This window comes from Cloeon dipterum, chromosome 1, assembly GCF_949628265.1.
Source record: "Cloeon dipterum chromosome 1, ieCloDipt1.1, whole genome shotgun sequence".
NCBI classification, from domain to species: Eukaryota; Metazoa; Arthropoda; class Insecta; order Ephemeroptera; family Baetidae; genus Cloeon; species Cloeon dipterum.
The window spans coordinates 33,801,814-33,824,925 of NC_088786.1; the positions used below are offsets into that span (position 1 = coordinate 33,801,814).

The 23,112-nt window shown below is 42.1% G+C and overlaps 1 protein-coding gene across 1 annotated transcript in view; it reads right to left on the bottom strand.

Annotated features, from left to right (window-relative positions):
• Positions 1-23,112, bottom strand: part of LOC135947785 (uncharacterized) — a 117,017-nt gene that overhangs the window by 73,279 nt on the left and 20,626 nt on the right. The window lies entirely within an intron of this gene.

The following is a 23,112-nucleotide window of genomic DNA, read 5'->3' on the forward strand; positions in this document are numbered from 1 at the left end:
AGCCAAGAGTTGTTGCTCGTCGCGCAGCAGTATCAAAATTAGAAACGGCGCTGCTTTTGAGGCACCAAATTTGCCAATCACGAAGGATTATAAAAGCGCCAGCAGCTAAACAATATAAAAGTTTCGGTCGGAAGAGCGTGCAACCGGTCTGAATTTCAGACGGGCTAACGCGAAAATAAATGTTCCGCTAATTTGAATGGCAGGCGCGCGAGCTCTTTTAATTGAACAGCACCGTAATTTCAATAATTAAGCCTGACGCGTGCAGCTTAAATAATTCCGCCAGCGTTGGCGAACAAGACAAGTTTCTGACGACGTCATCTTTTCAGTTTTCCCACCCGACGTCCTCTGGTGCAATTAACGGAGATATTCCACACCTCATTCACGCGCGTAACTCGGCTTTCTGCTCCATTATTTTAGCAAGAACGAATCCTATTATGGGCAACTGCATATGTGTCTTATTCTCTCATTTTGAACGACACCAACGCGATGCGACGCCTATGCTTGCTCATCTGTGCTTCTTTTGTGCTGGCAGCTAAGTAATTAAAGCGAGCTGCGATGCACAAAGGGGCGATCTTACAAGGAATTTCACCGGGATTGGCAAACAAATAAGTCGGCCGTATTCGCTCGTGTTTCGCAAGAAATGCATGCAGTGGCATTAAAAATTAAGGCCAGTCCACTTAACTTGGTGCTCTATACTGCACAAAGGGCAAAGCAAATAAGCTCTGGGACACAATTACAAAGATGTGAACATTTCTAAAATGGTCGGGGGATGTGCGACAGTCATTTGATCCAATTAAAAATGATTATTCCAGTGCATTTACGTCCTGTTAAATAAACTATTAACATACCAACAGTATAGCAGACTTTATTAAAATAAAAAACAAATTTTCCTGTTCTCGATCATTCCGATTTTTCAAGATATTAGAAGCAGAATTGGACAATTCAAATAAATGAAGAAAATTTGGGCAGTTGAATTATTAAATTGGCGGGATTTCCACAACATTTCAACACTTGCTAATAGTTATTCTCATAATCAGTGTGTTCAGTTGATCGTTTTCAGTGCGGATTTTATTTCTAGATGAAAAATATGACGAGGCCTGGGGACTGGAATAGTTGTTGCCCTTCACGAGATAATTTTTAATCATATGTCATACATTATTCACTTAAGCTGACCTTCCTAGAGTTGAGACCTATTAATAAAATTTTTGTCTTACCGTATCAAATAGTATTTTTGCTATCTAAAATTTATGTGGCAGCTTGGTTCTCGTAATTTATCCTTGACGGTTTGTTCGTATTCCGCAACCGTGTGGCAACTGGCAACAACTCAGGTCTCCGCTAATTTAAAAAGATGGAGCATTTTTCACCATTTCCAGGCCATTCAGAACAAACGGTTTAAAATTGGAAAGCAGAAGCCGGCTCGAGCATATATAGCGTGCGCTCGGGAATAAATTTTATTTCGCTGCAAATGGAGGTCGTCTCGGTCGTTTTGCAGCGCGGCTCCGGCAATAAATAACAGGCTCGGGATTCGGAGCCAACAACTAACTATGCTATTGCACGGCGGCGAGCGCAAGAGTGTCAAGTTGGCATCCAGTCGCGCGGTGGCTTCTTGCTTCAACTCGCGCCCGTAGAGTGCCTTTCTCTCGCTCTCTTCCTCCACTTTCGCGCTAATTATGCATGCCGAGCCGAATTTCATTTCACTCCTGCCAGTATTATGACACACGCAGCCGTCCCGGCATTTGCATAACACAGCCCAAAGTTTCGAATCCTGCGTCTTACGCTAGCGAGGTGCGAAACTAACAGTTCCTTATCAACTTGCCAACGGCTGGAGTGTGGAAATGTACAAAATCCGTCTCAGATTCTCTCCGCCGGCTTGGCTCTCGGGGTGAGGAGAAATGACAGCTGAAAAACAGCGCGATGTATTTCTGTTTCCGTGTTTGCTTTCAGCAGATTAAAAAAAAATGGAGAGAGAGAAGGAAAGAAAGACATTTTTTCTCCACTCACTGCTGATGTGCTTTTAATTTTTCTCTGCGCCGTCGTCGCGCGCGATACACACTTGGCAGCGCCTTAATTTGACTCCTACTTGCCGAGCAAACTCCTTGGAGCGCGCATTAAAAATTTCGCCGCCAGGGATGGAATTTCAGTCCACTGTGATGAAACAAACGAGATGAGATATTGCGCACGGAGCGCTCATTTGCACAAGTTTTGCATTGTAAAAAATTTAATCTAGAGACACTCGGTGTACAATAACACTTGGAACTCGTTAAAAATGAAAAATAATTTTTCTAGCACACAGTGACGGTAGAACGTGACTCTCTGTTTATATTTCGCTTCACTACTCACCCAAGAGATAATTTTCAGAATAATTCTACGGCAGTAGACCTCATCGAGCGAGAATTTTTAAATCGCAGGAGCAGTAATGAGGCTGAGGTCATAAAATCAAATTCTTAACATCTAAGGAGCCGTGCTTGGTTAATTAAGCAAAACTAGTTGAGGACCAAAAACTTTTTATCTGGCCAAAATTACGACTCCTCGGAGCCCAATAAAACTGGGGGAAACTAATATCCACAACCCAAAATTCGCCATCTCCGATGCATGCACTCGGCGAAAACGAGCGCGAGAGTTGATGAAACCGAGACGAAAAAAGGGCGCAAGACACGCACCTGCCTCTTTTTACGGCGCGGAAGCGCGTGGTTTAAAAATTCACGCCACCTGCAAATTATAAATTAAATAAGCTAAAGGGGCGAAGTTAAAACGATTTGCGTCGCTCCAGGGGCTGCTTGTGCACCTCAGCAGAATGCAAAAAGAGCAGAGCGAGCCGACCGGCAACTCGTTCCATACGAGTGGACAACTCTCCCGGGAACCGCAAAAAACTACTAACGTGCATGTCGCTTGCAATGACGTCGTGTGTGTGTGTGTGTGAGGGATGAGCGCAAAAATTATACCTAACTCTTTTTCTACGTCTCCGCAGAGGCAAAGCTGTGCTGCAGAGCGCGAGTGAGTGCTCATGCATAATTGCTGGCACCTTGCAGCATATCAGAGAAGAGAGCAGAGCATGAATTCGGAGCAGCCAGCCGGCCGGCCGGCCAGGGTGCGCGCAAGAAGCAGCCCCAGGCGCAAAAAGAGATTGTCGGGGCCGCCGCCGCCGTCCTTTTGGAAGTGAGCCATGAGTCGCGAGAGCGAGCAAGAAAAACGCGCACTGGTGTGAAATTCGCAGGAAAAAGCAAAATGGATGTGCCTCGTGAAAAATGGGCGCATTTTTCTAATTTTATTTTAGACACCCGACCCCGTTTTCGTCGCCATTATTGATCACCCACCATCTAGAATTTCTTCATGGTCTATAATTGAAAAAGGAGAAAATTAGGCCTAGACTAGCATGAAAACTCCGTTCAGCAAAAACAATAACAAAAGATAAATTTGGGAACATCTCTGTGGAAAGAGCGCGTTCTTGTTTTGCGTACCTATAGAGACAAAGACATTATACTGTGCTAAAATAGCTCTTTTGTATCTGTACGTTTATTATCTCCTTGACATCATTTATCTTTTTGCATTTAGACGCAAAAGCAATTTCCTTTCCTCGTTCAATGCTAATTTAAGGCTTCGGATCTTATGCTCTCGAACTGCTTTGTATTTTGAAATTTTAGCTACACAAAAACAGTGAATCAGAGTTTCACTGGTAATTAAGAAATATGTGTAGGTTGAACTACAAGACACCCTACAATCAGCGGATTTATACAAAACGTGAATCATACAGGCTTTTCCTTGTAGCAAAGCTGTCAAAAGATCGTGTTGAGTAAAAGCAACAGAAAAATGCTGCCAAAGAGGATTAGACGGAGCTGCATTTTCCACATCGCAGTTGAATTATGCATTTTAACACTGCAATAACGTTGAAATTGCAGGAAAATAAATTTTTCCCGGCGGTCAGCCAGGCAACGCCGTAGAGGAAAGGAGCAATAAAAAACACGGCGGCTGTTTTCCGCCGCCAACTCTGTCTCTGGAGATTAATTTGCGCTCCGCGTGATGCAGATAGTGACCTTTGCTCCTCCAGTTGCATCCTGCACGCTCGCCATTATGATTAAATTATACACACATCGCACCCCACGGCCCACCATTCATTTGTTTACGACGCCTGCTGCGTGGCGATAAATTATCGAGGCTGATTAAAGCGTGTGCGCTTACTGGTTATGCTGCTGCGATTACACAATGCCATGCATGCGGTGATAATTTTTGCTTCGGTTTATTCGCGGTGATTAATCTCGCTGTGACAACCACCGCGGTGAGCATGCAGCAAATAAACTTTTATTGGTTCTCCGCGTGTCCAGTGCAAGTGAGCTCTTTATCACCTCTATTGAATTTGCAACGTGTGCGCTGCTAAATAGAAATTTTCCGACTCGTTGACTCCGCGCCGACTAATTATGTTACATTGATGCAGAGTCCAAAGCAGTTCAGCCTTCGCACAAATTACTCTGATTTAGATTTCATTTTTAGACTTTAGAGGCTACACAAATTTTATGTTTGAATTTTACTCCAAATTCCACAATCAATTATTTTCTATGGCCAAATGTTTAACATTGTTATTTTTTGAACTGTTAAGGTGCTAATTCAAATTAAATGTCTTCAAGTGGAGATGTTCTGCAAACATTTTTGCCTTTTCATTCTGTATTATCTGGCTAATGGTTTAGATATGTCTGATCGTTTTTGCAGTATTCTGCTAGCATTGCATGCCATTTCTTGCTGTTATCTTGTAATCGGTATAATCTTGCAAGTTGATTCCAGGACGCAGCTGATTGGAACCCTGCAGTATGTTGACAACCGGTATCTCAGTTTGATTCTATCTACAGCCTAGTTCAGATTTGCTTTCGCATGAGTTGCCTATTGACAATCTTCCTGATGGGCGCGCGGATTGGGACTCAAGGGAGTGCCTTTTTGTTGCAAGCTCAACTATGCAAGATATCTTCATACACTTGGGCGCGCCAGCCGTTGGGCGTTTGAAAACAAGGGGCGCGATACCATGATGTAATTCAATAATGAAAAAAACACGTTGTGTATGCCGAGTCACGCATGGCGAGGAAGAATTCGTTTTGAATAATTCAATACGCGCGAGCAGTGACGCCGTAGTGAGGCACGACCTGGATGCGTGTGCCGTGCACGGCTTTATTTCTCATTTCGGCGAGTGCTGCGCCGATTGATGCTGCGCGCGAAAAGCGATTTGCCGCGTCCCGTCAGGATTTGCGGTCGGAAACATGGCGAGAAAAATGAAGCGAGCCTCGGCAGCAGTTAAAAGTTGCGATGATTTATTAGCAAACTTGGTGGCGGACGGCCGAAATCACGTCCGCCACCTGTGAGCGGCCGGGCGGGTAGCGCGCGAGCGAGCGCGAACGAACGAACGAAATCAAATTACAAACTCCAAGTTGCGGCTGCCAGCCACCCAGCCATCCGAGCGAGCGGGTGGAGTTTAGCGCGTGCAAAAATGCCGCAAACCGTTAATGAAGTTACAAGTGTGCTTGCTCACGAATTAACACCCGGGGCCTGATCTGCTCCGCCGGTCCTTTTCCGCCGTCGACTCGTGTGCGCGCGCGAGTGGAATAATTTGTTAATTGTTTTTCGAGCACGGTGGCATTCATGAAATTCAAGTGCCAATTAATGGTCACGCGAGTGCGCACCAGCGTTTTAAAAAGGATGGTTAGAATCACATTTGCACCTAAATATCTGTTGAAGCGCTAAGTTATAATTATTGTATTTATTCTGGACACGTCAGCCGCTAGAAATTTCCTATAGCTGCCATATATACACCAGTTGAGCGTAAATTTTCCAGAAACATTCTAATTATTTGTGTTTATACATCGAAAGAAGATTGTCTTGCACTTAATTAGGTGTTTTGGGTGCCTCAGAATTTGGTTTTAATAAACGTGAAATTGTTATCTTTCAAAATTCAAGATTTAGAAGATTTACTAAACAGAACCATCTGGTTTTTTTGTCGGTATGTGCCCTTTAAGGCTTTGTAATTTTTTCAGTTGGTTGATTTGAAAACAAATTTTTCATTTGTAACCTATTTCTATTGCAACTGAGTAGGTTAATTATTTCCACGGCCGATGTGGCAATTCTCCAAAGTTAATTCTGCCTAACAATTATGCGATTATTTAGCTGATATACGGCAGGGAAAGTGTGTGAATTAATTGTTTCCCCTTTATTGTTTACAATCAGAAACAATCATTGATTTTTATATTTGATCCTTGATACTTAATTTATTTTTAAAACTCTCCTAACGTGCGTGCCTGTTTTTTTTTATAAATATCATGGCTGCTTCAATACATATATCTTCGTTATTGATTATAGAAATTGGCTTGCATTATCAAAAATCGATCGAATCAAAGCAAGTTTGCATGAGAAAAGCCTCTGAAAGCCCAAACCACTTTGTGTGAGAGGGAATATTCTCCATTGAGTTTCCAGTTTGGCCCGAAATTTCATGCCTGATAAAAGTCTCACAAAAAATATCCCCATGCATTTCCCGCGGCGCGTCCGAACTGCACGTGATTTCCTTTCGCAAAAAGCCGGCGCTTTCATGGGCAATGCATGCGTCGGTTGGCGCAAAGTTATTGTTTCCTGTGCCGCGCTGGCAGTCGACGCCGTTTTTCAGGTCCAACAACGCGCTGGCCAGCTATCTATACATATATTCGCAATAATGTCTTGAGGGGTTTCCCGAAATCCTATTTTATACACGCGGCAGGCCTTTTTACGGCATCACTGGGATGATATTGATAATATTGCTTCTGCCGCACTACGTGCCCGCCACTGGGCTTTTTTCGGCGCGTATGCAACCGAGTTTGCCTCCAGCTAGAGAGTATCAGAGCGTTTTTACGACCGGATCATCTCGAGATTTCCTCTTGGAACAAGTTTATTTCGCTCATTTTAAATACGCCCGTTGTGCGAGCAGCACGGTCGCCCTTTGCCGGCTGGACGCATTGCAAATAAGTGGAAATTTAATGCGGTGCTCCTTATTCAACTCTTGTCCCACCATGAGGGGGATAGCAAGGACGACCGGACAGGGGACATCAAAGACCCGTTTACTTTCCCTCTCGCGGTCAGCAGATGAATCCGCTTTGAGATCGGCCGCACCCTCTCTCGTTTTCAAGTGAGAAAGCTCGCTCGTGCAAACCGAAATTACCGAAACCTGGCTGCAGCTATAGGCGGGATCCTCACTGAAAAGGATTGTGTGGTCTCTACTTTGCATCTGAAGAGCAGGGAAATCACGTCATTTGGCCAGCTTCACCGGCACTTTTGGCATCAGGAAGTGCTTTAAGCTTTCAGCCGAGACTTAGAAACATTTGTAATGTAAACGCTTTAAAAGTTATTTCGCGCTTTGGACTGTTGAACAAAATTAGTTTATAAGCTGCTATTTCACCCACAGGTATTAAACTTTCGTTTGAACAAAATTGCAGAGTACATTTTTCTAATGTATAAGAGATTTAAAAAACACAAATTAAAGTACATTTCTATGAAAATTAAGATGAAAAAAACTAGCCAATAAATTATTATATCCGTGGTGAAAAACGTAGCTTATTTAAAATTCAATATTGATTTTGTAAAGTCATAGCGGCTGTTTTCTCCCTGATTTTCCGGGAAAGAAGCCCATATTTTCTCGCTTTTTGTTTTTTACCCAAGCAATGAATACAATATCAAAATCTCTCGTAGAAACATTCCCATTTTCAGGAAAATCATGCTTCACTAAAGCTCATGAACGGAATAAAATCTTCTTGCATATTTTGCTTTTACGCTTCCTTGTGATTTTCTTAGAAAGGAAAATATATTTTTAACACAAGCATATTCGCAGTAAATCCTTATAAATCTGTTGCAGAGTTGAGACTGCGAATTAATTTTTATGACAAGCACAAACACGACTTTCTTACATTTTCAGTGTTTCCAGTGCGTTTATGACCGGAGAGAAGTCTCGCGGCGAACAGGTTTCCTTGCCTAATTAGGACACGCGCATTCAGCCCCCTCGGGAGAATGATCCTCGTTTCTAATTGTAATTCTCGAGCACACGGCCAAGCCCGTTTTGACGAAGCCTCGTAAGCAAAGGGCATGCTAGCTCCTTTAATGAGCATTTCCGGGCCTTGTTATTGAGAGGATTCCGGCGACCCGGATGCCACTTTGCGGTGCAGCAGTCGGACGCCGCAAGTGGCCATTCATTGCAAAGGGGACAAACGCGCGTTGAGAACGGCAGGCAGGCAGGCAGGCCCGCATTGTTATCGACTCGATTTCTTCGCCACCCGACTAATGACGCGCGCGGTCCATCACAGTTGAGAACCCGCCTGCTCGAATACAATTCATTAACACAAAAGGGTCTTCAGCAAGAAGCTTAAACGCCGACGGGACCGCGCACATACATATTTCATTTCTCCGACATTAAATTTAAGTTCCCGCGCGAAATCATTTGCTATGCAGCGCCAAAACTTGCCTGCGTCGGCTGTATAAATAAATCATGCCGATTGTTCTCAACGCATTCCTCCTTGCTCTTACCGAGGGCCCCGGAAAGTTTGACTTTTTGCTTCGCAAGAATTTGGTAGTGCAAGTCGAGGCTGTTCGGCGCCAATGAGTGCGGCAAATGCATTAACTTCAAAGACAGCCATCCCCCTTGATTAAAAATGAAGCCGACTCATTTTAACGATTTGTTTATTAACCAACTTTTGAGGTAAAGAGATCACCACAAATCTCTAAGATTTCGCACTTTAAATTGGAGTCTAATCCTTTTCCTAAAGCCTCGGAAATGTTTGCAAAGCAAGTGAGGTGTGCAGATATCCCTTGAACTGCCGAAGCGCGGCTTTAGTCTCATTTAAAAAGTTTGCTCCCTAATTAGATCTATCTCTCTTCCAAAGTTACTTTTGGCCGAACTTTGGATGAAAACTCGGCCAATAAATAGCGGCAATGTTTGCGGCGTCACTGGTCAAGCGGAAAGAAAGATGCATGGGCACGGCCGTAAAGGAAAATTGCCAGGAGCGAATTTAGGCGCAAGAAACGAGCTTCATTTGTGTTCATCAAGAATTCATTTTTTGAGGTTTATTCGAAACGACAAGCATTTTTCCGCCTTTCATCCGCGTTGTCAAAATCTAGCGATGATTCCACGCGACGCTTGCTTTGATCACAGAACACACACACAACAGCAGCGACTCGGAAAGAGATTTAGGTGGTGCAGACAAACACAATCGCACGTCATTTGCCAAAAAATGTATTCAGCGGGTGGATAGCGAGGGCAAAGAACAGGTTCGTCATTAGTCTTCATTGCGTCATTGCGTTTCGTGTCGATATTTGCTGCCGGAGCTTGTCAATATCGCAGCGGCCGATCGCTTTTTCCGACCGTGCCCAACAAGTAATGGCCGAAAGGGTGCGGCCGAACACAGCCCAATTTTTTTCCACGCGGCGGGTCAGATTTGCGAAGGAGCGGAAGAGAGCGAGAGAAGGAGAGACGCATGCTGCAATTTCGCCAGCCGTGCGGTCGGCGCTCTTTTGATTAATAGCGGCTCGATTTTCCATTCTGCCTGCTGGCTCATCTTCGCTTTTTATCAGCCGCGCGGATTTCTTATTTATGAGCCACGGCTGCGCGGGAATAGGGTGTCTCCTTGACAGCGCACATAATTTATAGTACTTTCGCCCGATTCGCCTGCATTTTTACCCCTTTTTGACTTCTGCCAGACGAAATAATACTTCTAACGGGTTGCGATTCAAAGGTTCTCACTCAATCTCAACTTTTTCAACCTGTTTCTCCCTAATCCTTCTCTTTCCTATTATTTCCACCTATGCAATTCATTTTTGAAATGTATTTCCCAAAAAATTATTTCTCTTCTACGGCGTAAAATTGCCTGTGTTAATTTTTTTATTAAAAAATTGTGCATAGTTTTTAAAGGAGCGAAAAATGTTGACCCACATCACTCGGATTCTCTTTTAAAAAGGGCTCGCAAAGCCAACAATATGAGCCAGGCTTGGTTTTAAAGTTAATTAATTAATTTAAGATATATGGAAAGAAAAATTAACTATCGCAATCACAAACACGTTAAGTAATCGCACCGATCTTGCTGCTAAAAATTCAGATTCAAAGAGTGCAACGAAGCTTCAATAGTAACCACAAAACAGAGTGGGATTCTCGGCAATCACTTAACGGGACGTTTCAAGCATAATGAAAGGCGATTTTGCGAGGTCGTATCAGCATGATTCCAGCTTGCACGCACGCCCAAAGTGCAAATTGGAAAAGTATGTTTGTTGAGCAGCAATCCATCATCGCAGGGCGTGAGGGGCTGTAAAAGTTTTTCACTTTGAGCTGGTCGGTGGTGTGCCGTGAATGATTGAAAGGGTAATTGTGGTCGGTGGCCCTCTGACGACCGGGCCAACTGCACTTAACATGCCAATATTATAGTGCTCGTGTTGCATTTCAGGACCAAAACTTTTATTACAATTGATTCGCGCCCATTCGGCAAGGAAAATAAGAAGAGTGTCAGGAGACGTAAAAATTTTATATGCTCTTCAGAAGCAAATGCGCTCTCGTGAAACCAACAGATTATATGGGTTCTTAAATGATGCAGCTCACATTTTATCAGTGCAGGCAACCACAAAACTTTATTGGTTTGCATGTGCAATTCTTTATAGCAATGACATAGATAAGAGTGGATTTTGTGCCACGTATTTTAATGACAAGGAATTTGTGGTGGAATTCAAATTATTTCCATGGCTAGATTTTTCAAGCTCCATTATCTTCAAAAACAGACCTGCAATTTTCATAAAATTCTCGTCCCCCTTCTCAAATAGGGCTTTCTACTTTTGCTATATCGCCCTGGAACGCAGCAAAGTTAACCATGCGGAAATCAGCAGTTTACTCAATTTAATTGCGCCGACAATTAAGTCTCGGGTCGTAAAATCCGTCATCTGCACGGATATTAAAATCCAGCGTCGGTGTGGTGGAGAGTAATTTGGCGGGGCGAGATCAAATCTAGCACTCGCCGGTGGCACTCACACGTTATTTACCCATGCACTGGCCCCGCAGGCAGTTTTTCCGCGCAACGGCCAAGTGGCTCTTAATTTAATTAGAACGCAGCCTGGAGAACAACAAAATGATAAATCTCAAGCGTCGGCCGACTTTTGGCGGCGAACCAAGCTGCATTATAATATGCCCACCGGCCAGGGTCAGCCTCTCTACCAGCGCGATGTGTGCATAACCATATCCCCGTCCAAACACACTCGCGTGCACGGCGAATTTTATTAGACACAATAACGTGGGTCAGGGGCGTGAAAAATAGGGCGTTCAGACTTCGAAAATCTTGTTTGCTGAATCTTTTGGGCTTGGTGCGGATAAGCGTCTTTTTGCCTCCGCAGTAAATTTTCTCTTTAGCATAGAAATAAAAGACAAAAAATTGAAAAATTAAAAAAAATCGCTCAAATAGGGGCAATCCACTTATTAATATGGCAAATTTCACGTTTTTGTGAGAAACAAATATTAAATTCTGAATAGGGGGTTCTGAAACCAACTGAAAGAGGAACAAAAATGTTTTAATCACGGTAAAAGGTTTTTTCTGGGACGCTGAGCAAAAATTTAAAACTGAAAGGAATTAAAATTCGGAAACATTTTATAACTCATTTAGCTACAAACAACAAAACGAAAATAAATTGAGTGGACCGCACATCCAGTAATTTTACCACTTCCCTAAGTTCGCCAGTTCCATATTTTTCTGTGCAAAACTGTTCGTTGGCCAAGGGAATATTTCCGTGCCGTCTCGTCTGCTGGCCAGCTGGAGGGGTTTGGTGATGCTGTTTATTTTTTATGACCCACCGCACTAATTTAAAGTTAGTCTCTGTTTTGCCGAATTCCGCCTGAGAGCGAGTGTGAGAGCGAGCGAGTCTGTGGGGTGAGCGAGTGCTGCTGTAATTTTTAGAGAAACGCAATAATGCTCGCGCTCTGCTGCGGGCCGACGCGCGTGCAAATTAAATTTTAAACTTTAAAACGGAACCCAGCCAGCGGGAGTCGGCGCATAATATTACTCGAATTGCAAACAGATAAATTTCAGGCCGCCGCGAGCACGAATTATGCAAATGCTGGCTGAAATTTGAATTTTATGACAGCAGGAACCTCAGCTCCGGCATCGGCAGCCGTAAAATAGTTGCGCATTGTTTCACTCCTCCGATGGCGATAGTTCTACAACTATTTCATATTGCATTAGTGGACGGTTACTGCCTTATTTACGATTGCTATTCACAACTTTATCAGGCATTGTTTTGTGTTCACAAGTGCTCAGAACCATAGCATTGTGAATTAATTAGGCTGTGTTGTGGAATTCCTCAGCACTTAACATTTTACGGTTAGAATTCAGCAGAAGAGGAATGGTGTTGTCATAACAACTGTTACGAAACTCGGTTTGTGCGTCTGCGGTGCCTCAAAATATAATACAATGTTTAGGAGATTGATTACCTCTGCGATTTAAAATATTTTGGTTTGTCTCTATAGAAAGCTGGATGATGCATTATTTAAAGAGGAATGATACTGCAAAAGCCTGGAAAATGCTAGTTGCCAATGCATAAACTCGTCCCTTAGGATTAAGTTGAAGCCTAAATTGACCTAAGAAGCACTGTAATTTTTCGAGAAAATTGGCTGGAAAGTGAGCATGCTTTTCAAATGGTAAGGGCTGTCTCCTTGCTTGAAATCCGATTTAATTTCAAAACCAAGAGTTTCCCCAATAAGTGGCATACACCGTTGGACAGATCTCGACGAGAGGAATGTGCCAAGAGAATATGTTCAAGCACTGTGAATTTTGGAGCAAATTGGCAAAATTTGAATTTTTACTGTTTTTTATTATTGCAAATTGTTGAACAAATTGTTAATCGATCAATTGTTTATGGTATCCAACCATTTAAATAATTTTCAATTGTTGCCCAGCATCATTCCACTTTAAAGTGGGCTTTGTCAGGCTCTCCATCATCATATTTTGACTGAGTGAGAAATAATTGTCTCGGGTAAGTTTTCAAAAGTAATTACAACAATGGCGTGAATAAGAAGGTTTAGCAATTTTTGCAGCCTAACTTTTTGTCAGAAATGAAAGTGTTAAAAATCGCCTGTAATGGAGGCAGAAGAAAAGCTTTTGCTGCGCTGGAATTTCGTTCAAGTAATTATTTTTAAGAGCGTTAATGACTTCTAGGGAAATTACTTTTCTCAGCTCTCTCCTCTTTTTTCTTTCTTCGGCGGAGACTCTTTAATGGGAAAAATACGGAAACCGCGGAATGAGCAGGAATTCTGGCGCGGGAAATGAAGGAAGCGAGTTGCGGAACCAGCCAAGTGCCGTAACGGCAGTCAAATTTTACGCTCATGATGGGGCGATGAATAAAATAAAAAGCGGTCTTCATTATTATTTCGGCAGTTTGATATTTTCGATACCATAAGCCTGCTTTTTTGGCATTGCAGAACACTGTGTATAGAGATAATTCCTCGCCCCTAAAAACAAGTTTGCGCCAAACGAAATTGCTTTTTCGCCCTATCTTTTGATGGTGATTACACCGATACGAGACTCATTTTATTTCGCTGTGTTTACCAAAAAGGAAACATTTATCACTTTTATTTTCACTGGCGAAATGAGTTTCATTTTCGCGAATATCATCGTTTTGCCACCACCACTGATCCTCCGCACTCAATATCAATTCGCATCACGCAAAGAGCCCTCCTGAATATTCATAAGTCTCTCTAGGATAATTTATTGAACGCAGCCGTGTTTTGTGGCCATCCAATATTTATAAAGACGAAACACAAGCCACCACTCAACTGGATACGCTGCGAAATTTGAACCATAACGCCGTTGCACCTGCCAACCTAGCTTGAATTTGAAAACCAGCTTGACACTCTATTGTCGGGCGAGTGTGCGAGCCAACGAGCGAATTTCCAATGAAGGGGCAAACACGGTTTAATTACCATGCATGCACCGCAATGTGTGAGCGGCGCCGGTCATAAATTAGTTTGCCTCCCGCGCCGTTGGACAAGATTTTGCCATCGCCTGTTGACGAACCTGCCCGCTTTCACGTGAAGAGTGCGCAATCGAGTTAGTTGTCAATTTGTTATCCTCGTCGTTAATGCAACTTGTAGACGCTCCCACCTCGTTGAGTGATTTGCATATATGTACATACCGTGTGTGTGTGTGTGGTGCCAGGCATGTGTAGCGCCATTAACTAATTACGTCCTGGATTTTTTTTTATATAAATCTTTGGGAGAATGAAGAGGGGGTTGAAATGATGAAGACCGATAAATTCAGATTGACGAATTTTGTTCGTGGATTGGGTTACAGTTGAAATCCGATCGGATACTTAAATCAAGTACAAGAACTGAAATTGTTTTACAATTATAAGTGATAAATTCTTTTGTTAACTGATGGTTGGACTCACCCCTTTGAATCGGGTTCTGCACAAAAAATGATGCTGGAAAAGCCTGGAAAATGCTTGTTGCCAATGCATAACCTCGCCCCTTAGGATTCAGTTAAAGCCTTAGTTGACGTAAGAAGCGCTGTAATTTTTTTAGAAAATTGGCTGGAAAGTTACCGTGCTTTTCAAATGGTAATGGCTGTCTCCTTACTTGAAATCCGATTTAATTTCAAAACCAAGAGTTTCCCCAATAAGTGGCATACACCGTTGGACAGATCTCGACGAGAGGAATCGAAATGTGCCAAGAAAATATGTTCAAGCACTGTGAATTTTGGAGCAAATTGGCAAAATTTGAATTTTTACTGTAGGAAGGTTATTTTTTATTATTGCAAACTGTTGAACAAATTGTTAATCGATCAATTGTTTATGGTATCCAACCATTAAAATAATTTTCAATTGTTGCCCAGTATCATTCCACTTTAAACAATAATGCAAAATTGCAATATAATTCAAACCGCCGACAATGGTTGGCTCCCAACAAAAAGCAGGACCGCGCTGTTGTTCCGCTACAAATCGTTCATAATTTTAGAATAACAATCCATTCGAAATTAAATTATTTTAATACTCTTAACCATCATTTATCACAGAAGTACGTGATTTGAATTTTTGTAAAATTGTTGGGATAACTACAGCAGTGGTATAAGTGGAAGGATCATTGCTTGAGAAAAATTAAAACTGATTTGTAGATCACCCTCAAGAAATTGAAAAAGTGTATATATTATAAGCGGTCTTATTGATTTTTGTGTTTTTTATTTTGGTTCATGAAAATTAAAACTGCTGAGTTTCAAGAGCATGTGTCTGTTGGCCTCCCAAATTTTTTGAGCTAGAGAAGGGGCGCAGAAAAATTATAGGTCAACTTTTAAGAGCTTCTTTGCCGTGAATTAAACTATTGCATCAATTCCGGGGAGTGAAAATCAAGTAATCATGGCGAAAAATGTAACCCAGTCTCTGCATATTCTTGATTTCGTTGAAATAAACCCATAAGTCAAGTCATTTATTTCTAATTGCAGTTTTATCTAGCTGTTAATAATTCCAGAGTTTGCACTTAACCTCTTATGCTTTTATTATTAAAATCTATGAATATACATGCTATGGGGGAAGCATAGATATTGATCAATTCGGATTTTGTAAGAAAAAGTTCGTCCCCACTCTCGAATTAGCAATTAAAACTTTAGTTTCAATCGGGGAAAGGGGATCTCGTTAAAAGTTTTCATAAGATGATTAGCATTGGATGGAAATCGAGGGGATTACCGCAAAAATCCCTGAAAAATTCTCACGCGTAGTCACCAGCTGCAAAATCGCAGCGCTGTTATATAAATGAAAATCGAAATGAACAGAAGGTTGGCGTGCGACTGTGCGGCCGGGCAGCGTGCTCAAATTACATTCGGCTGGCATTGTATGAAATAACAAATGTGATGTTGTGTCGCAAGCTAACTAACGGCCGTTGCTTCATTACTCGATGGCTGCATCCTAATTGTGCTAATTATTGTCCGATGCCCATTCATCTCGCACTCATTGGTTCGGAATAATTAACGCTGCGAGGAGGCCAGCCGAGTGCTTCTGTCTGCATACACCCACCCGCGCTGGACGCTCTTTCCACTAGCGGCTATTGATTCGCGTGTTCCCACAGTAGTGTGCGCCCGGCTGCCTAACAAGTGCATTTCTCGCCGCTGCATGTGTACTCACAATTCAGTGGTCAGCACAGAAATCGATTTATACATACAGCATTACTATTTGAATTTTCAAAGCACATTCAACTATTGGTTTCAGAAATGAAAATGCTGGGGATGAAAAATAACTTAAACTTCATCAAACTTTTAGTTTAAGTTTAGTTGAAATTAATGTTTGGTGGAGACAATAAAAAAATCAGGCTATTTTTTATTAAGGGTTTAATTGAGGTAAATGTGATAAAACTTTTGATTACAGCCATACAATTATGTAGACCAAGTGAATAAAGGAAACAGTTATGTATTATTTTTTAAATAGGCAACCTGTGTGACGGAACTGTTGACACGGATGCATAACGAGCAAAGTGCATTAAGAACTTGAGGCAAAGGGGGAGAGGAAACTTTCATCTTTCACGCTCGGCATGTCGACGAGCTAATCAAGAAGAAAGTAATTTCCGTGGCGGCGCAAATTAAAATCCGCACTCTCGCGGGGCCGAAACAAAGTGAAAGTTGCACTTTTATCTGCATAATTAATTAAAAGTTATCTGGAGAGAGCGAGCCGGTATTTTCATTAGGACTCTGCCTGAATGCAGAGTTTCGTGGACTGCACCTGAGCGTGCTGTTGTCTTTTACGACAATAAGGAAAATAACCAGGCCGCACACGCCGCACACCACGTACGTCGGCAGGGGCGCGCGCGGGGGACGAAGCCGGCGTGTTGCAAACAAGCTAATATGCGGTTGCATTCAGCGGCTCGACGACACCAGCCTTTCCTCGCGTTTGCCGCCACTGTTGATTATTAAATTCCATTTCTCTTCTCTTTTCCCACTGCTACCACCTTTTTGCACAGTGCGACAGCTCGATTCTTCTTCGCGCAGACAACCGAACATTAGGCGTCCATTTTTCTGCTACTTTTTGAAAGCTTCGCGTGTGAAAAAATATAGCAATACCCACTTTTGAAGAACTGCGGTCATCACTAATTGGACGTGCACTCCGCAAAAGTGCTAGAAATAATATTTCACCCTTTTTCACGAGTGTCCAGCACCAATTAGTTGGCCAATTATGTACAGCTGTGGTTAAATTAAAGGCCAATTAAGTTTAGAATTTCACAAAAGCTCGATACTGTGGAAACCCGAAGAATTTGAACACCACGAGTTAAAAATTTCACATTTTCCTCTAATTGTTAAAGGGGAGAATTTACTATTGTAAAATTGAATAATTTAAAAAATAAATATTCAGGAAATTTCGTTGCGTATTTTTCTGTTATATAAGGGTAAAAGAACTTGTTGTTAATATCAAAACTAATAAGTTTCCTTGACTAGTAAATTGATTAAATAACCAACACAAATTGCAAAAGATAAATTTAATATCGCAGACAGAAAATTTAATATAAATTTTTCTAATGGTATAAAACAGACTGAGTAAATTATTTTTATTTCATTCAAGGCTTAGACTTGGGAATTTCATTTGAGCGGCTGTTTTATATGCTATATGTAGAAAGAAACTGACATGTCTTAACGAACATAAATATCTGCAAAGCAATTGCTTTCGTTCTAAAGCTGCAAAATAATTTTGCTCCTGCAAATTTGTTCTTATCATAAAACATTTTACTCTTTGGCATGTTAGAAACGTTTCAACGTGGAGATAATTTAAAGAGAAAAATAAATTCCAATTTTAATTGAATTTCTATTTAAAAGTAATATGATAGTGTGGTCTAAAAGCACAAAAATCTGTACATTTAAACAGTTTGGAATATCGACCTAATTTTATGCATTTTAGGTCGAGAAATTCAATGCGTAATTTAGCACGTGTTCTCCGCCAACGATTTCATCACGCGAATGTCAAAGCGCCGAGTGAAATGAGAATCAATATCCAGTGTTTGCCAACGCGGAAGATAAGAGGGCGCGGGAAAGTGAAGAATTTGCAATGCGAGATATATAGGCTGAAGAAGGGAGAGAAAGAGAGAAAGAAAGGGTTTCGCTCTGGTCTTGCGGCGTTTGCGACTAAAAAAGACAAGCAGCAGTGCGCCTTTTAGCCAGGGCCCGAGATAAAACTTACTTTTTCTAAGACTAATGCATACATGTATGTAGCCGAGAACTGTCGGGCCTTTTCCTTTGATATGTGTTGAACGCGCGCGGCGGCATTATCATTTCGTCGTCGCGCCGCCGCTGCCGCTTTTTCCTGCGCCGACCGACAGAGACTTTCACAATGACAAATGTCTGCGCGAGATACGGATACGAAAAGTGGAGCGAAAATTAACATTTGCTCCGCTAGTGATACACGCCGAGATTACAATAGCAGCCCAAAGTCGGTTATTTAGAACGGTTTACCGCAAGATTGATTGTGCATTTGTGCACCGAGTTGCACGCGTGAAAAATTCGCCCGCTCTAAATGGCTTATAGCTGCGGCGAAAAAGCCATTAATTGCGATGCTGGAAATAGATACCAAGTTTGCGGGATCGCTAATGAGCTTACGAGTTTGAGAACTCTTGGCTGCAAGGGATTGACACAATTTGATATGCTCTCCCATTCGTCGCATCGGCGTGGAGCTGATGAATTTTTCATTCAACTCCAGAGATCGATTTCATCAGAATTAATCATGCCCGTTGTGCAGAATTTTGCAGCTTTCGTCAAACAATGCATTTATTTTATTAGAGTGCATCACGTGATATAGACAAACATTTATAGAATACGCCAACTTCGTTCTATTGAAAGCTTCAATATTCAGACCGGCAAAAAAGTTGGATCGAGTTGCATTCAGCTTGTTAAAAATGTGATATTTTCATCTTATTTCGTTTATATCAAAACATATTGACAATTTTCCATGACAAGAATCTCCCCTGTCGTTTCTGCAACGATTGGTTGAACTGATTTGGGTTTCCGAAACGTCAAATTAAGTCTTTTAGACCAGGAATCCTCGGTAACGGGATTGCAATTGAAATCGTTGAGCAATCATCTGAAGGTTGTAAATTAACAGTGGCACCCTCTATTGACGTTGGCGACTTATTGTTAGATAAGTAGGGACTTCCCCAGTATTTCCCTTCACGAAGATGCATATTATAGCTTGATACATTAGATGTTAATTAAAATGTTTCACTCGAAAAATCAGCGGGGGCCAGTTTCGTGCGAGACGCGCAGATAGTATGGCGCGAAATAACGGTCACGTGAAAATGCGCGAAAAAAAGCAAGTTTTCGTCAATATTGTGACGCATAATTTGCATTACTTGTATTAATTGTGTCTTTTGGATCGTAAAAACAAACTCTTGACACTCGTACGGCAATCTAAAGAGAGCTTTTTGTTTCCCACATTCAGACGCCATCTTGGATCTGCGCAGTGGCAAAAAATTTTACCGCACATCTGGACCCCGCTGCGAAAAATTCTGGCGTTTTTAAATCGCGTGCTTTTTAACGACCCGTAAATCGAGTTTTGTTTTGCAGCGTGCGCGTAAAAAACTGTTTCCGACACTTTAAATTAGTCGGACGGTCGGCGTGGCACGAGAGCCTTCCTTGATGCAATTTGGCAGTTGGAGGCGGTGTTTCGGCGGAGGCGATTAGAGCAGAGAGTAATTAGCTGCCTCGCATCCGCGTTTTCGAGCATAATTCGCCCTGTCATTATTATATACGAAAGCGGATTAGAGCGGCGAGAGAGAGAGAAGGAAGAAAAGGCGACGCGGGGCGGGAGTCGGCGAGTAGGTCAGAAAACGAGGCCAAACTGCAATCATGCCGGATGAAAGCAAGACAAATATTTGCACCGCCGATTATGCATTCCTGCACAGCGTCGCGGTGAATGCGGATACATACACATCTGTGTAATTGAACTTGCATCTCTGCGGCGGACGCGACACAAGAGCCCGCTGCTCTCGTTCGCCGCGCTTTTCACTTCGCTTATGAGATGCATTTGCATTCGGCGCAAAACGTCGGCGAGCGTTACTCAATTAATTGCGCAGCGAGGCTTAATTAGCAATGCGGTCGGCTGCCTTCAAGCATGCCGAGTGTAATTGAAATGACAAAAAGCGAGCAGCGAATGGTCGGGCGTAATTTAGTAAAACTTTTCCCACTGCACAGCTGATGGTGAGTGAACTTTTGTGACGGCAAAGTCGCAAATAAATGGAATGAAAATTGATCGGCAATTAAATTGCATTAATTATTTTTGGACATTGGTTGCAACACTTTTATCCTCACAGTAATCTAAGATTTTTAATTAGATGGTTGCATCAAGTTTTATTAAACGAAACTTTAAGCCAAAGTTTTTGCTAAATTTTCTAGAAACTTCCAATATTCTAGAACTGAACGAGAGAATCAGGCACTCGCTTCAAATTAACACGATATTGGCTCCACTTTTGACTAAGAAAATTTCAAAATCCAACTCACATTTAATATTAGACCTAAAGCTAAAAAAATTGAATTTAAGTCACTACTTTTAAAAAGAGGAAACATATTCCGCTAACAGGATTTGTGCAATTTTATACACTATACAAAAATTGCAAAAATTATTAATACAAAAATATCAGAATAAAGATACAAGAAATTAAATAGTTTCGTTTCTAATCAAATATTTCCGCTAAACAAATTTTCCCGATCGAGCAAAGAACTCTTTTGGGATAGCTCCGTAAATTATTTTAAGATTTTCAACTCGAGCAAATTTTTGCCATTGAACTCAGTTTACATCACGACAGGCAATAACATGAATCCACCCCTAGCAACAAAGTATGTAGTGTCCTAACAAGTTTCCTGTGAATGAAGTGTTTGCTATTTGCTAACATCCCTAACATCGAACACTTTTATGTGAAAAATGGAATTTTGATGGTTTAATATTTGGGGCAATAAGAGCGTCAATTCAAAAGAGAATGTTTACGTCTGCAAGCCATTCGTGGAATTTCCATGGAAGACAATATTGAACGCATATCGGGACTGGAAGGTCGTAAAAAGTCTCGCGTTGGCCCAAAATAATAAAAAGAGCGGTGCTCACGTGTTGTTTGAAAATAACAGCGGAATCCGTGGCGGCGGCGGATTGAATCGTCGGGCCAAAAATAAATATCTGACATGAGCGCACAATATACTATACCGCACAGAGGTTGCGGCTCTTGAGCCTGTATTTTTCCACACCCACCATGTTTATGCGTGGAAATGTGGACGTATTTCTGCTTCATAAAATTCTTTGTGTTGCAGAGAGCGAACGCGGCAAAAAAGGTCAAGCCCCAACAACGCGAACGCAGCGTGCACTCTCGACACTCGTCCGTGTTGTACAGCATGGGAGAGAAAGAAAGCGAGGGCCGGCCTGAAATTACTTTACTCGCCGCCCGGCCGCCGGCGAATGTTTATACGTTCAGACTGGAGTATTCTTCATATTTAAATGAGCTTCTGGCCAAAGCCTGTTTTATCATAATAACGTGGAGAGGAATAACTTTGCACACAGCACTGCAAAAGTTTAATGGGGCCGAAGCCAGCCAGTTACAGCTAGCCAGCATTGCTGCTGCAACGCAAACTTTAATATTCCAAGAATAAGTTGAACGCCATTTTTCGCGCCGTGTCCAGCCGCAGCAGCACGTGTATTTATTTCTTTCTTGCTCCGTGTGTCCCAACGAGCATGATGTGCGGATAACTAAAGTAAATTTAACCACCGCATTTTTCTTCGCTCTGGCCGGTAATAAAGCTGCGAGACGTGCTGTGAATTTTTTTAACGGGAACAATGCGCGCGCGGCAGCCGCAACTACTTAGGCACTTTATTTCTCTTGGCTGCACTCGGCTGCAATTCAAATCGGCGGACGGGCGCGAGAGTACAATGCAACTCTTTGTCTATTATTCATCATAATTCATTGAAGATTGCTCTGCTGCAGCTGCAAGTTTTTGCTCGCACGACGCAAGCTTGTCTGAAATAATTCAACTGAGCTTAAACGATCAGATTGCCCAGTTGCATAACTGCACAAAGTTTTCCTGTTAACGGCGAGCTGCTTTCTTCGGCAGACACGCCTTGATTGGTTGCATCTTATCACGATCTTTGCAACTTATTGAAGCTACCTCAGCATGAATTGCGAAACGCAATTTAGATCTATCTATAGAAAAATGCAACTCCGTCAGTTTACACGGGAGTAACATATTTTTTATGAAAGATTAAAATGAGAAGAAAATGCTAGATAGGTTGAGTAAATTTTCCATTTGATTAAACAGAGTCCTAGGATTGCGCAAATATCGCTATGTAATTTGATCTATAATTTTTCTTTCCACAAACTACTGTAATTGTAACTTCAGTTTTATTTAAAATTTGCTGTTGCAGATAAAATAAGACTTTTCGTATCAAATTCGCTGTGAATGTTTGAATTTATGCGCGTTGGTTTTCATCGAGCAAGCGCATCAAAAGGGCTGGAATTCAATGCCCAGTCGCAGAAATAATTAGACGCGAGATGAAAGGTGAGGGAGGCAAAAAGAGAAAAAGGCCGTTTCAGTTAACCTACTAAACAGAGAGTGCGTCCCAAAAGGGCGGTGGTAGTTTTTAATTAAAATAACGACACACGAAATGAGTTTTAAAATAGCATTAGCAGCGAACGGTCGTGTCTGCGATCGTTTTGCGGCCCGGCATATTGCATCGATGGCGGCGAAAAGTCGGCAGTGTGTGAGCGGAAAGTTTATTTTTCTGCACACTTGATCGACAATTTGTAAGCCAGTCAGGTCGGCGCGGCGCGGAGAGCCCCAAACACGCGTAATACGCCGGCATAAATTATCCCTTAACAGAATCACCAATGGCACTTGTAGAAATGCAATTTATCATTTCGTGCACGCGGAATCGGAGGAAACGTACGCGCTCATTTGCATATCAGCCGCGCAGGTATGCAAAAAGTTTTCGCTTTTTGTTTTCCGCTTTGATTTAGACAGCTGTAGAGTTATCCGACCGAGAAGTTGAAATGATTTTGCTCGGCTCGCTATTTTTTATTTTATCTCTCTTGATGTGTGCCAATCCGAGACTGCGGCGGCTCATTTCCATGCACAATAAACGTAAATACGGATGGTTTGC